This window comes from Trachymyrmex cornetzi, unplaced genomic scaffold (assembly GCF_001594075.2).
Source record: "Trachymyrmex cornetzi isolate Tcor2-1 unplaced genomic scaffold, Tcor1.1 scaffold21, whole genome shotgun sequence".
Classification (NCBI taxonomy): domain Eukaryota; kingdom Metazoa; phylum Arthropoda; class Insecta; order Hymenoptera; family Formicidae; genus Trachymyrmex; species Trachymyrmex cornetzi.
Window position 1 is genome coordinate 1,026,673 of NW_017296741.1, and position 13,701 is coordinate 1,040,373.

Below are 13,701 nucleotides of genomic sequence, written 5' to 3' on the forward strand. Positions count from 1 at the left end.
CTCTCTCTCTCTCTCTCTCTCTCTCTGTGTGTGTGTGAAATTCATTGCGGATAATATATGCGCCGTTACCGCGTATTAATCTGTTTATCCGGCATGGAGTTTTGGCACGCGGTGCGAAATACATTCAACGCGAGGCGAAAAAAAGGCTCGATCGGATACGCTAAGCGGGCATTCTTCAGCCGTTAAATACTTCAATGTTGTTCTTTCTGTTGTATTGTTTACGGAACGTAACATTAAAATGTAATCTCGTTTTGGGAACGATACCGATAAAAAGCGTATTTGATATTGTACTACTGTTTAAATTCTTTATTTATTTATTTATTTTTTTTTTTCAGAGTATCTTACTCCGAAAAAAATGAAAATTCTGTCATTCTTGAGGAGAGTGAGATCTCACTCTGTTGGAATGAGATCCAATCCGAAGAATTTAGAGACAATGATTCGTACTTTCCGATTGATTCCCCTATAGGGAGAGGAATTTGGACAAAGAAATTTACTAGAAAGAAGATGAGTCAGCGGTACGTTTTTGTGCGTGCATATGCTATTGTATTCCTGATGCGCTTGGTACTCCATGATGTAATCGTGGTGTTGTAAATACTGTAGTTCTGGCTTACGGTTGGCAACGCTGGTGCGAACGAATTTGCGGATCGTTCCTCGCGAACCTCGTCCTTCTGCTCTCACACTCTCACACACACACACACACATCGCGTTGTAGTCCTGCGAGAACACACGAGTGCTGCCGAGTTCCTCCGATTACGGGACGCGGTTGACCGAGGAGGGTGAAGGGCACTGTCCCGATGCTACACCCCTGGTAGGGTGACCTCCGTTTGTTCCCCGTTCCGCGCTTCGAAGAAACTCGATAGCCGAGGCGACTCTCGGTGGCTCTCGCTTTTCGAGATCGCGAAGACGAACGCGAGATCCGAAACAGTACTCGCAAATATCGACGGTGTAACAATGGCTTTTGAGATCTGATCTTCTCTCGCACAGGATTTTTTATTCCAACGACAAAACTAACTCGCATTGCTTTCAAGTAGAATAGCTGTTATTTTAGGAAATACTATATTTTCGACTAAAAGCATTAAAAAAAAAAATCTCTTATCACTAATCACTACAAGAGGTCGTTTCACTTTTGTTGATAACTTATCTGTAAAGTATATATGATGTCCTAATTGATGAAAATCCACCGAAATAGAGAGATTATCGACAAACCTTCGTTAAGTATTATTTCAAGCAACGTGAATAGACTATTATTGTCGCGCGATCGACAGTCCTTCGGATGATTAGATATTCCTTTCCCGAAGGATTCTCGCTTTCTTCGAAATGTATATCCCACGAAGGCGCTGCGTGACCTACAGTCTTGTAGGCGAGGGAGATTCATGAACGCAGGCAGGCAGGTAGGCAAGCAAGCAGGCAAAGCAAGCAGGCGAGGAAGCAAGCAAGCAAGCAAGCAAGTCTGTGCATGTCCCCCGTATTGATCCTTTCGATAGTAAGTGGGCACTACGCGCATTGTATGGAAGGTTTCTACATACCTACCTACCAACCTTGGGAACGCCGAATACACATGTAAGCATCGTAGAAGAGCAGCGACGAGCGAGAAGAGAAGCTCCCGGAGTCTTCTTCCCGAGAAATCTCTCTTCTCCATCGTGAGCGCGCGGTTAGTGTTTTTCCAGCCTTCCCGATGATCGTTACGGCGGCCCCATCGGGTTCTTGGAACTTCGAAACTGGTATCGTTGCTTCTCTCACGAACCTTTTTTACGAATCGCCGCGCATCCTTCCGCGCAACGCGTCTTCTCGTGTCTACCGAGTGTCTCGACAGAAATTTCGGGTTCTCGACTCAGGTACTTTCGTTAATGCGCAGTTGAAAACTTTCCGTTTGCAAGCCGGATCGACGTCACGGACGTCGTGAATAATGCCACTGGGCAAGTAATCGTTTTTAATTGTCGACAGTTTTCTCTAATGACTTGATTTAAGAGCCGTCGTATTTAAATGAATTTTATTCATATCGAATGGAGCGATGACTATCGATTTCATTTTCACTCATTGTCAGAAATACAGACGTGATATAACATTCGTTAACTTTTCTTCCGTTATTATATCTTAATTACAAGAAAAGAGTACATATGCACATTCCTTTTAAAAAAAAAACTAGATTAGGGGATGGAAGGAGGGAATATAATTTTTTTTCATGCGTTAAATGTAGATATTTGATGAAATATAATTTTTACTGACAATTCTTATTAATATAAATTTATAAATTAATAATTTTCACGATCTCTAAAAGAGCACATGTACTTTTAAAAGTACGGCTAATAACTCTACCGTTGTGTTTCGAATTTGTAGGGTTCCGTGTTAAAATTTCGACAAATCGTTTCGCAGGATTGCCACAAAACTAGAAATCAGGAAAGTCAGGGAATTTTGCAAAATTTTCTATAAAATTAAAATTTTTTGCTTTAAAGAAGTTTAATAACACCTACGCAGTTTTCAGATACTATCAATTTAATAATTAACAATGCAAGCAGTGTTAGCAATAGTAATGTAGGACCCTATTCTGTAACTCTTTTAACGACCGTAACGCTGCAGTTAGTCAAGAATTACAGAATAAGTCTCTGTATCGCTACATTAAATTGATCTTTCAACCAAATATTTAACCAAATCAGGACGAAAGTACAAAAAATTGCAAAATATTGTTGAAAATCATGGAAAAGTGATGAAATTTTAGAATGAGGGATTAGTGACAACCCTGATTCGGGATAGAGCCGCGTGCACAAGTCGTACAGTGATTTATAGGCGCGGCAATGTCGGCAGGCGTATTCTAGGAGCCGCGTGTTAAGGTCCACAGACTACGGGCTTCCCGTAGCTGTCGGAGGATTAATCGGCTAGGAATCCACGGAATGGAGAGCGAAGCGACGGCCAATGGGCGGCCGACGACGAGGCGAAACGGACGGTGCACTCGAGAGATGTGCACCATACGATGCAACGCGGTAACGGGAGACGCCCTGAGCCCGCAATCTGCATTACCGTCTGCTTTTACCGCCACATTGAACTTCTTTCGCCGACTGCTGATATATCGACGCCTGAGTAGCGAAGAAGGCAGAGACAGGGAAAATACTTGTCGTCCTCTCACGCTCCGTCTCCTTCTCACTCTCGTTCTCACGTTGATTTCTCTCTTTCGCTCGCTCCCGTCCCGTGTTTGCGCTTCCGTCTCTGCACCGTCAACGGTACGATAGATAGGCAGGTATGCTTATCGAAATATCGATACTGGCTGACTCTTCGGTGTCGAGTATCTCAGCGGTACTAGGGTAACACGTTATGCCGTTGTCGATTCATAGAACGAATGTGCTCTTTCAGGTGCTTATACCGAGAATCGCTTCGCGTCCTCGAATAGATAACGCGTCTATACAACTTATCGTCAACGATCTTAAAGACAATTTATACGCGACTTTTAAATGTCTCCACTTTGGGAATAAAATTCTGAATGAATCAAGAGAAGCGGTCTGATAAATTTTTGATTGAAAAATTACTGATTATAAAAAAAAAGTATTATTAAGAAAGAAGGGTGTTATTAAATAATTAATCTGAATAATTTGATGAGTTTGAAACGCGTGTTAAGTAGATAAATCTTCAATTTGTGGTTGTGCGAGGAAAATGACGCGAAGAAAAGACGCATTTGCATACGCGGAGGTAGATGGGACTATTGAAGCACGGATCTCGTGCGTACTTCGTGACACGAAGGGAGCAAAGGTTTACCGCACGAAACTGACGTTCCTTTACCGACAGCCAATTTAACACGGACAAAACTCGCTTAAACTTTAAGTCGTCGCCGCGTCTTCATCTTCGTTCCTTTTTTGCGCGTTCCATGAAAGGCAGGCACAGTCTCGTTTTCCATGTGGAACCTGTGGCGCGTTTAGCTTCACGAAAAATCTCGAATGCAAATGATTCCGATCAAACTCGACAAAGATGACTAACTTAATCAGCGCGATTGCGAAGTTTATAACTATATCATTATCTGTTTAAGTTTGTTTGTTTTTTTTAATGTCCACCCCCCCATTCTGCTTCATACTGGGTATAAAGTTGCATCCAAAATATTTTCGCTTCTGCTATTCAGTTTTAAATTCTCAGATGTAATGTCTACTGCACAATGGACGCGATGAACGATAAGCGACGAGCGATATCCAAGGAGAGCTCTGCTTTGCATCGTCACGTGAGAAAAAGCTGAGCTTTCATTGGATATCGTTCGTCGCTCATCGCGTCCAGTGTGCAGTAGACATAAGGCTAGTATCAGACTACACATTAAAGATTGAGATTGAAAATTGAAAGATTGAAATTCAGGGTTGCCACAAACCTGAAAAATTGGGAAAAATCAGGGAAATTGAAATTGGTCATCGAAACCGGGAAAAGTCAGGGGAAAATGTAAAAAAGTCTGGAATTCCACACACAAAATTTGTTCACACAATTTCCTTAAATTGCTCCTCTATTCCAAATAATTGTTATAATTTTTTAAATATTATATCCTATACGTTTATAGTTCAAAACTTGCGCACTTTAAACGATTTTAACAAAATAATTCAAATTTATATTTTATTCAGTATTTTTATTTGATCCCTCTTTTTCGTCGTAACTGCATTCTTTTTTTTTTCAAGACTAATTTATTTTTTGCTGGCTTGAATTTGCACTCAAAATTTTACTATATGCTACTAAACTTTTTTGCGTTTTTAATAATATAGCTTTCCTACAATCCTTGAGTCTAAATGTTAAAATTTACATATTTTATATTAGTCATGGAACATTTTCCATTTTCATCTGGAAAACCTGGAAAAGTCAGGGAATTTTAAAATTTATTTTCTATCGCAATCCTGAAATTTGACTAACAAAAGGAGCTAAAATTTCTTTGTTCTCATTGGCCAAATTTTAGTCTTCAATCTTCAATTTCAATCTTCAATGCGTAGTTTGATTCCGGTCTAACGCAGATTGTGAGCTGGTTTCTAGATACTGCAATATAAGAATTCACTGTATATAGAAAAGTCATTTTCTCTAATCTAAACTTTTTTTAAAATAATAAAAAAATTAATTGTATCTAATAGATGAAATATTGTAGGTTTTATTTGACAAATTAATCGGAGTTTGGTGAAAGTTATTCTGCAAGTTATTCTGCACAAGAACAATCGAATCGAAGGAAAAATAGGATAGCATGACACAGAGATTCTCTGGACTCGCCAACTCGCGATGCTGAAGCTCAATCTAATCGAAGACAGGCGATAGAAAGAAGATTTGGGAAAGTAAGAATCGACCAAATAAATCCACTTGGTTCAAATATCGCTCTCTTACTTCAAAAGTGGCACAAACTTTACAAATTAAGTTCCTCAGAAAAGAGGAAAAGCTATTTTTCAGTTTAATAGAAAATTATTGACTAATCAAAAATATCGATAAAAAAATCATTTTTTAACACGATAAAATGTCATTTTTGCTATTTTTGTTTCACTCTTTAAAAAACGATCTTTTATTAATTGTAACGATTTTGTAAGCCACTTTTTTTAATTGTATTGATTTTGACGATTTTTTTACGAAATTAAGTTATTCCAACGTTTTATAATTAATGTTTTCTTAACTCATTCATGGTAATATCTCGAAAATCACGTTTTTTAATTGTATTATTTTTGAAGTAAGGAAACTATATGTGTTTCATAATTAATCGCTTGAAGAGTATTAATTAATCACTATAGTTATTTTGAGCCACACTTAGTGTACATTTTCAGACAACAGACGTCAATATTTTAAAGCTCGCGTAGTGTTCGATAAACATCCTAATTCCGGACGATCAAGAAATCATTTAATATTTCGTGAATCCTCTACAGTAATAGCGAACTATGGTGACTTTAGCACACGATATTATATAGATGCAATAAGTATATTCAGTAAAGATAATTACGTACCAAAAACGAAGAATCGTTCTTTTAGACGAAAGTATTTATATTGAAGGTGTTAATTGCCTGGATGATTTACTCTCCTTTTTTTCTTCGCCTATAAGATTGAATCAGCTCGTTAAAACTGGTCATTGATCGCGCTGACCGCACTAGAGATTCGTTGCGTCCATTCATCATTTTCTCGTTCGTCTTAACTCGTTTGAAAAGAGTGAACGAATAACGGCGACAACTATACACGACAGCCGTCCCTGTCGTTAAACTCGACCGATATTTTTGTGTCCTGATCATTTACATGTATCTAGAAACGCTATAATCGTTTGTCGGGAGACGTCGTTTATATAATTTCATCGAAACGAACGACAAGCAAGGACGATGGTTTAGATCCGTCACTTCCGCCGTACATTCGCAGTGTAGCAGAACGTTAACTGATAAGATATCTTCTAACGCTATTGCTGCTAGTCATACCACTTACAATTTTAGTTGTTGTTATGTGCCACTTTGTTAGTCATCTTTTTTCGACACGCTACACGTAAGTAAAAAAAAAGATTATACGTTGTAAGAAATTACATAGTGTAACTACACAAGGCAGAGAGAGGAGAGAATGGTAGCTGGTATAATCATTATATTATCTCTCATAAACGCATCCTGCATCACTTCTGTCGCTTTATCTTAATTCTAAATATACATATACGTTTTTTTTTTTTACATTTTCATATCCTTGGACTCACTTTTTCGTTCTCTTTTTCGTATCGTCACTTGAATATTTTTACAGCTTTGGTGAAATATTTGACGAATTCCTTTTCCAGCGAACTATAACAGAATTCTCCAAAATGTCAGGGACTTGAAGACTACACACATGATTCCGCGAGACTCATGTGTGTAAATCCAAAGACATAGAACATGATGGACTTTGTCATCCGTATCTAATTAGTATGTCAAACGTAGTCAACAAAAATAAAAGCGAGAGAGGAAGAGTGAGAGGGAGTGTATGTGTGAAAAAGTGGAAGAGCTAATCTCTCTCTCTCTTTCTAAGATATTAGTGAATGAAAAGAGATAGAGACTGGTCGTCTTCAAAAGTCTTATCTCTCTTATTTTTGTTGATCAATTTTACACACGGATGACACAGTTTATGCTCTATTAAGATCTTTGATGTAATCCCAGGCAGGTTCAGTACGTTGTATTCTTCCGGGCCTTACAAGTGCAACGAAGTCGCACCCATGGGCCCTGCGCATCTCCGCGGATAAAGTCGGACGCACAGCATCCGTGCCGCGTATCCGCTTTTTTCTGGCCGCCTGAGCGGGGAGCTCCCGGCGACCACCTAGTGCCACGTGCAGGAACTAGGGCCGGCTTTCGATCGTTACTGATCTACCTACGTTAAGTGTTTGCCCGATGTCCGTGCGACCACCGAGCCCCACCCTGATTGTTATATTGCCCGCCGTTGGCGGTCGCGAGCCTTACGGCGAATTTGCACGATTTATTTTCGTACGCTCGACGGCTCGGGGGATGAATCATCGAAAGAATGAATCGCGGCGACAACGTTGTCGTGGCGAAACGAAGACCGGTCGCTGTTATATTTCGAAACAGGCCGCGTGCGAACGCGCAACAGCAAACGTGCCCCGCCACGAAGTCACAACATCGGGGACAGGCTAGAGATGCTGTAACAGAATCTGGCCACGATTCTGCAGCGATTTGTTAAAATCCTACGAGAGAGAAAGGTGTATATAATTTCTCCCCGTACATATATTACCTTTACTGTTTTGTTCTACAACTTTTAATTAACGTTATAAAGTGAGACAGTATGCAGGATTGCTACAAATTTCGCATTCTATAATTCCATGACTTTTCCCTGACTTGCAGAAAAATTTCCATGATCTTTCCCGATACTTTCAATAATATTCTGAAATTTTGTATTTTGTATTTTCGTCCTGAATTGGAAATCGTCAAATAATTTGTTGAGAGTAATTTAATATAGCAATAACTGCGTTCAGCTGAGAAAACTAATCAGGACTTGGTGATTCTTTAATATGATTGATTCTTGCCTTTAGTTCTTCGCTGGATTTGAGTATAGAAATCAATCACTTAAAGAATCATTAAGTGCTAACTAATTAGTTTTCTCTGCTGAACGCAGCCAATGTAAATTAATATTGTCGCTGATACTGCTTGCATTTAATTTGTTGAGTTAGTAGTATTCCAAAACTGCGCGCACATTAATCTTCTTTATAAAGCCAAAAATTTTAATTTTCCCTGATTTCCAGTTTTATGGTAACCCTGAGTTTAAATTAGAGATATATACAAAGAGAAATTATATATCTTTGTTTCTCGTAGGATTTTGACAAAATCGCTCACGGCCAGACTCTCTGACATGGAAGTCTTTAGAACAGACGGAACGAAGAGAAGGCGTTTAAGTGTAGAATATGATGTTTATGAAAGGATATGATCACGGCGAAAGATTTTTCGATGGTATCTCTACTCCTCTCTACTCGCGGAAGGAGAGACGGATTGAGAAACGTTATTCCAGGTTCTCTAGGCGGCTGCATATTTCATGGACGCATCGTCGAACGCGAGAAGATCGCATCTCTCCGTTTCGTTCCTACCTTCTTTTCTTCGACGCGCGTCTGCGCGCGGGCCGTTGTGTATGCGTCGACAAATCGTACGCGGTGTACGCGGGTCTCTGTCATAATACGTGGCCGACAATGTTGCATCGCGGCGACGATAAGCCTTATCACATAGTCAGCGGCGATTCCAGTCGCCCGCGGCAAATATATACGCGACCGCTCCGATAAGAGGTCCGGTCTCGAAATAGTCCCTCGTGTCTCTCAAGTTTCGCTTTATTTACGAGAACGCCTTTACGTAAGATTTACTCCGACATATCTCGTACGTGTATACAGTTGGTAAGAGAATATTTCCTTCCGTATATTTCTTCGTCTCGAGGCATGACGGATCGCGTCGGGTACCGTAATTTCATGTACGAGTTCGTACACGAGAGTTCTCTCCCCGGCTCTTGACGGCTCGATTCCAAGCGAATCGTATTTCGGTAGGAAAACGATTGTTAGCAGAGAGGGGGGGGGGGAAGGTCATGGATTCTTATAGTGATGCTGCCATGTTTCTAGGTACAAAGTATTGACGGGCATCTAAGAGATCGTGATGTCGTGACGGAACGAAAGAGACAAACACTCGGGCCGCGTCACGCGACGCCATTGCGTAACGTAAGAATTGCGAGACTTATGGAAATGTTCAACATGGACAACGCGCGCCGTTACCGTCGCCGCGCCGTCGGGAGATTCGTCTTGCGCGCGATACGGGGCTTTAAACGCGGTCACAAAGGCGACGTAATGTGTGTTATAAAGGCTAACCGTAGCGCCGCCGTCGGACGCTACGATTCCTAGATGGGCGACGTGTCCGGAGACTCCCATGCGGGCTCCACCTGTCGACATTATTTACTTGTCCGCGTTAGTCCACGGAAATTATTGCTAAAATTAGAATCTAGAATTTAATTTCGGCGCAGGACATTATAGAACGAAAGCGAAAATGATGTATGCAACTATGCGCCTTTTTCCTTTCCTGCGGTAAAATGCTGCTGTAAGTTTCTTTTTTGTACTCTCCATATTGAAGTGACGTCCAATCTTACATTTCAATTACACTACAGTTAGGTACGTCTTCAAAAATCGCCCTCTAAATTCTATCATATTTATGGTTTTTTCTTAGTATTTAATGATGATTTCTATTTTTCTATTTCCAATTGATTAATTATTTTATTTGCGCAATTATTTTTTATTACCGCGCTGTATTCACGTTGCTGTTTGTCCTCTTAATGTTTTATCGTGAGTTATATATAACTTATTGATTTTTTTTAGCACGACATGTAACGCAGGGTTGCCACAAAACTAGAAATCGGAGAAATCAGGGAATTTCAAGGAAACTAGAGAAATGTCAGGAAATTTGCAAGATTTTCTGGAAAATTGAAATTTTTTATTTTTTAACGAATTTCGATATGCATACATCGCACCTACACAGTTTTGGAATATTACCAATTTAACGATTAAATGCAAGCAGAGTATCAGCAACATTAATAGTAATTTATACTGCTACGTTAAATTGCTCTCTCAAATATTTAACTGGTTCCAAATCGGCACGGAAACACAAAAAATTTCAAGATATTATTACAAGTCAGGGAAAATCGTGAAATTTCATCCGGAAAAGTTACGGAATTTGAGGATGAACAATTTGTGCCAATTCTGTAACGTTATGCATCGCGAATCTTGGAATAGCATTCTCATTACTCGTCATTCCATTCGTGAAAAGAAGTCAAAAGTCTCGTGCGAATCCGCGAGTGGTGTAAACCGGCCTTAACGGGGAGCCAGAAATCTGCGCTACGCCTCGCGATCAGCTTAATGCGCACCGTCCCGAGACGAAGAACGCGAGAAAGAGAGGGAAGGAGAAGGAGAGATCGTATCGCCCGCACGCTGTTGACCTGCGGGAGTAGTCCGCGCGGTTATGTCGTAACTTTCACAATGAGCGTGTTCGTCGTCGCACCCGCCAGTGCCGACCGTCGTCGGCGACGGTCGGCGGGGCTCGGCGTATGTGATCGGCGATCTTCGTATGCTCGGTTACAAGGATCGGCTGCTCTCGGTAGACACCCGCTCGTCGTAAGTAGGAATGCTTACGATACTCTGATAGTATCGAGGTGTCGATATTTTGTTCCTCTGCTCGTCGCCTCCTGCATATTTCCTTTTTAACACGTACGATGACTTGATAATGTTCTCGCACGGCCTTATCCGCCCCCCTAAATCGTCGCTATTGTTCTTACAACAGGCACCGTTTTATTGTGACAAGACTATTTCGTGGATCCGTGATTTTGTTGAGCGAAAGGCTAACTGCCTGTGTCACGTAAAAGACCAATTTGAAATTTTTAATCGCTTATACCAAACAGGCATATACGGAAAGAACGATTTTGTTGAAAGATTTAAAATTTTACTCTGTGGGTGAATGTATATATTAGAAATAATTTTATTGGAAATTAACTAAAATATTAACATTTTATCTCACTGATCTTAAATTTTATTCTATATAGACAGAATATTTTCCTGGAAAATCTCAGATGTTTTGATAAATACAGATTTAAAAATAATTTTATTGAACCACATCAAAAGATTTGTTAAAGTATTGCTCATTTTTTAATTCCTAGTATAATTATTATTTAGATGGTTTAACAAAGTTAATTTTAATCTGTATCTATACAGCAAAACTTTAGATCATTTAATAAAATCGTCCTTTACGTAACAACATAAACAAAATTTAAGATTGGGACGATTCATAGTCAGAATTCACATTTTGAAATTTTTATTTATCATGGAAACCTTGAGATACTATTTATAACATTTAGTTGATTTGAAGTGCAGGAGAACTGAAATGATCGAGATCTTTGTGATTGAGGGCGGTAGCCATATTGGCTCGCCGAGAATGCGAGAAATTGTTGCCATTGTAAATTATTTAATCGTGTTCGCGAAAGAAGGATACGAGACAAGGAATATAGTTACGAGATCAATCATCAGCATCCAAGGTTGATGAAACTTTTATCCCGATCATCAATTTATCATTCCTCAGATTACTATGATTAATATTTTTACGCACGAACGTTTTTCCTTCACTTCGCTAGTCGAAGCTATCGTCGTGCCGTTGACCTGCAACTAGTCTGCGCGGTTATGTCGTAACTTTCACAATGATCATTTTTACCGCACTCGCTCGGCCGTTCGCTAGACCATCAATTAATAGTGTGAGCTCTATGAAACATTGCGTAGCATTCTCCTACTGTTTCCTTTTATTCTTTCATTAAAGATTCATCACGAGGATTTCTTAAGTGCTAAAATGTCTGAAATCAGTGAAATGTAAATTAGTATAATTAACAGTATATCGATAAAATTATACGTTGTCTTCACTCAATTTTAATTGAAGGTGAAACACGGCGTCTAACGGTTTCGCCGTGTGAATGCGGCTTAATTCGGCCGCGAGCGCGTCCTTGCACCGTGTCGGCCGCCGCGCCGCGCCGTTTACACGGGGCGCCGGGCTGCATCTAACCTCTCGTGACTGTACCGTGCGCGCGCGCACATACAACACACCTCCCCGCCCGCTCGCCACGCCGCGCCGGTTCTCTCTCGCTGAAGCGACGTACACAGAAAACCGCGTGGCGGTGCGGTGCGCACGGCGCAAGCCAAGACAACGAGGCAACGCCGCGTGGCCGACCAGCTGATCGCTCGGCGACGTGCACGCCGCGGGTAGGGCGGGGGGGGAAGGGAGGGTAAGTCGCGCGCGACTGGGCTAATGAGTGTGCGACCTATTGGGGGGGCTCGTTGGTGGGGCAAACGGCGTAGGGAGGGGAGAATCCGCGCGCGATCCCGTCGTTGAATAGGGCAGGGAAAGAGGGGGACCCCGCTGTGTTGCCGTCACGTCAGACAGCCGTGCCTCTTGCTGCCGCGCCGACGGTGTTTTCTACGATCGAGTGGCGCGGCGGCGGCGGCATTGCAAGGTCTAGGAGGCCGCGTACTCGAGACGCCGCGGTCGTTTCTTGCTATAGAATGCGAATCGAATGGCTCTTCCGAAACGTGTTTTCTTTGCGTATTGCTGTTATTACCAGCGAATTTCTCAAACTCTGCAAACGTCATTTTTTTTTATCTTTGAATAAATAATTTATTTTTGTTTGTTTGACAGGAAGATAACGATTTTAATTAATTGAAGATACTTATTAAATCGTATTTATTTCTTTTTTGGAGTATTGCATTTGTTTTTTGGAGTAATTCGTTGTAACTTATTCTATAAAATTAAACTCCTCAAGATTTTTTTGTTCAATGTTTAATTTGATTTAATGATGTATGACATTATAATCATGGAACAGTTCTCTTAAAAGTTAAAATATCTGTAATCACTGAATGGAATTTCTGCAACGTAGCAACAAATCATTCGAAGTAGAAAAAACTGATTGGTCCGTTAAACACCGGTTATATTGCCGCGTTACGCAAGAGAGTATGATGACTTCCTAACAATCCTAACAGGTATAATTTTAAAATTAGAACACCCATTCTTTTCCTCTTTTAAAAATAAAGATAAAAATGGCATAATAATATATGTAAAAATTCTAGTTGCTTTATTTAACTAAAAAAAACGTGTGTTGAAATACAAATAATGAAGTGTGTTCTTAACATCGGATTTAATCGAACACATATGAGTGATTTCTTTTGATGAATTCAATCACTCACATTATTCTGAATTAGTATACATTAAAATAAAGTTGCTTTAAATGTATAAAGTATCTAAATACATACATAATATAATCAATTTTGACAATGAAATAATTCATATATTCATATATTATTTAACCGACTGTCGAAATGACAAGACACATATCGTTCTCGCAGTTATTTTTTTAAAATTTGACGATAATTTATAACATATTAACGAGTTACAAAATGTTAAATAAGAGAGATTCATTGTTCAGTGTATAAGAAGCGTCGACTGTGTGAGTTTGAGTTCTCATTGCCACTCAGCTTTCTAACTTTGTGAGTATGTGACTTACCTCACAACAGTAAACGGTTCAATATTTGAGAGGAAAAACGTTGGAGATATCATTTGTCATGCAATACTCCAATCGTTACGCTGGGGTGAAAGATTGCTGATGAAGACTCAAACCATGAGTGGAAACGTTCAAAGTTAAGGTTTATATCATCGACATCTAGAATGGACCGCTGATGGCAATGGTGGGGGTAGAAAGACGATTAGAGTGAGAGGCAGG

General features: G+C 40.1%; 1 protein-coding gene across 5 annotated transcripts in view; it reads left to right on the plus strand.

Moving 5' to 3' along the window:
- The window catches only part of Tlk (Tousled-like kinase), a 53,256-nt gene that overhangs the window by 21,857 nt on the left and 17,698 nt on the right, over positions 1-13,701 (plus strand). The window contains exon 1 of one of the 5 annotated variants that reach the window (XM_018505575.1): positions 6,428-6,447. The exons of the other annotated variants lie outside the window; for them this stretch is intronic. The gene's annotated coding sequence lies outside the window, so the exon portion shown is untranslated. Of the gene's footprint in view, positions 1-6,427; positions 6,448-13,701 lie in introns of those variants that run through there. 5 annotated transcript variants of the gene reach the window in all.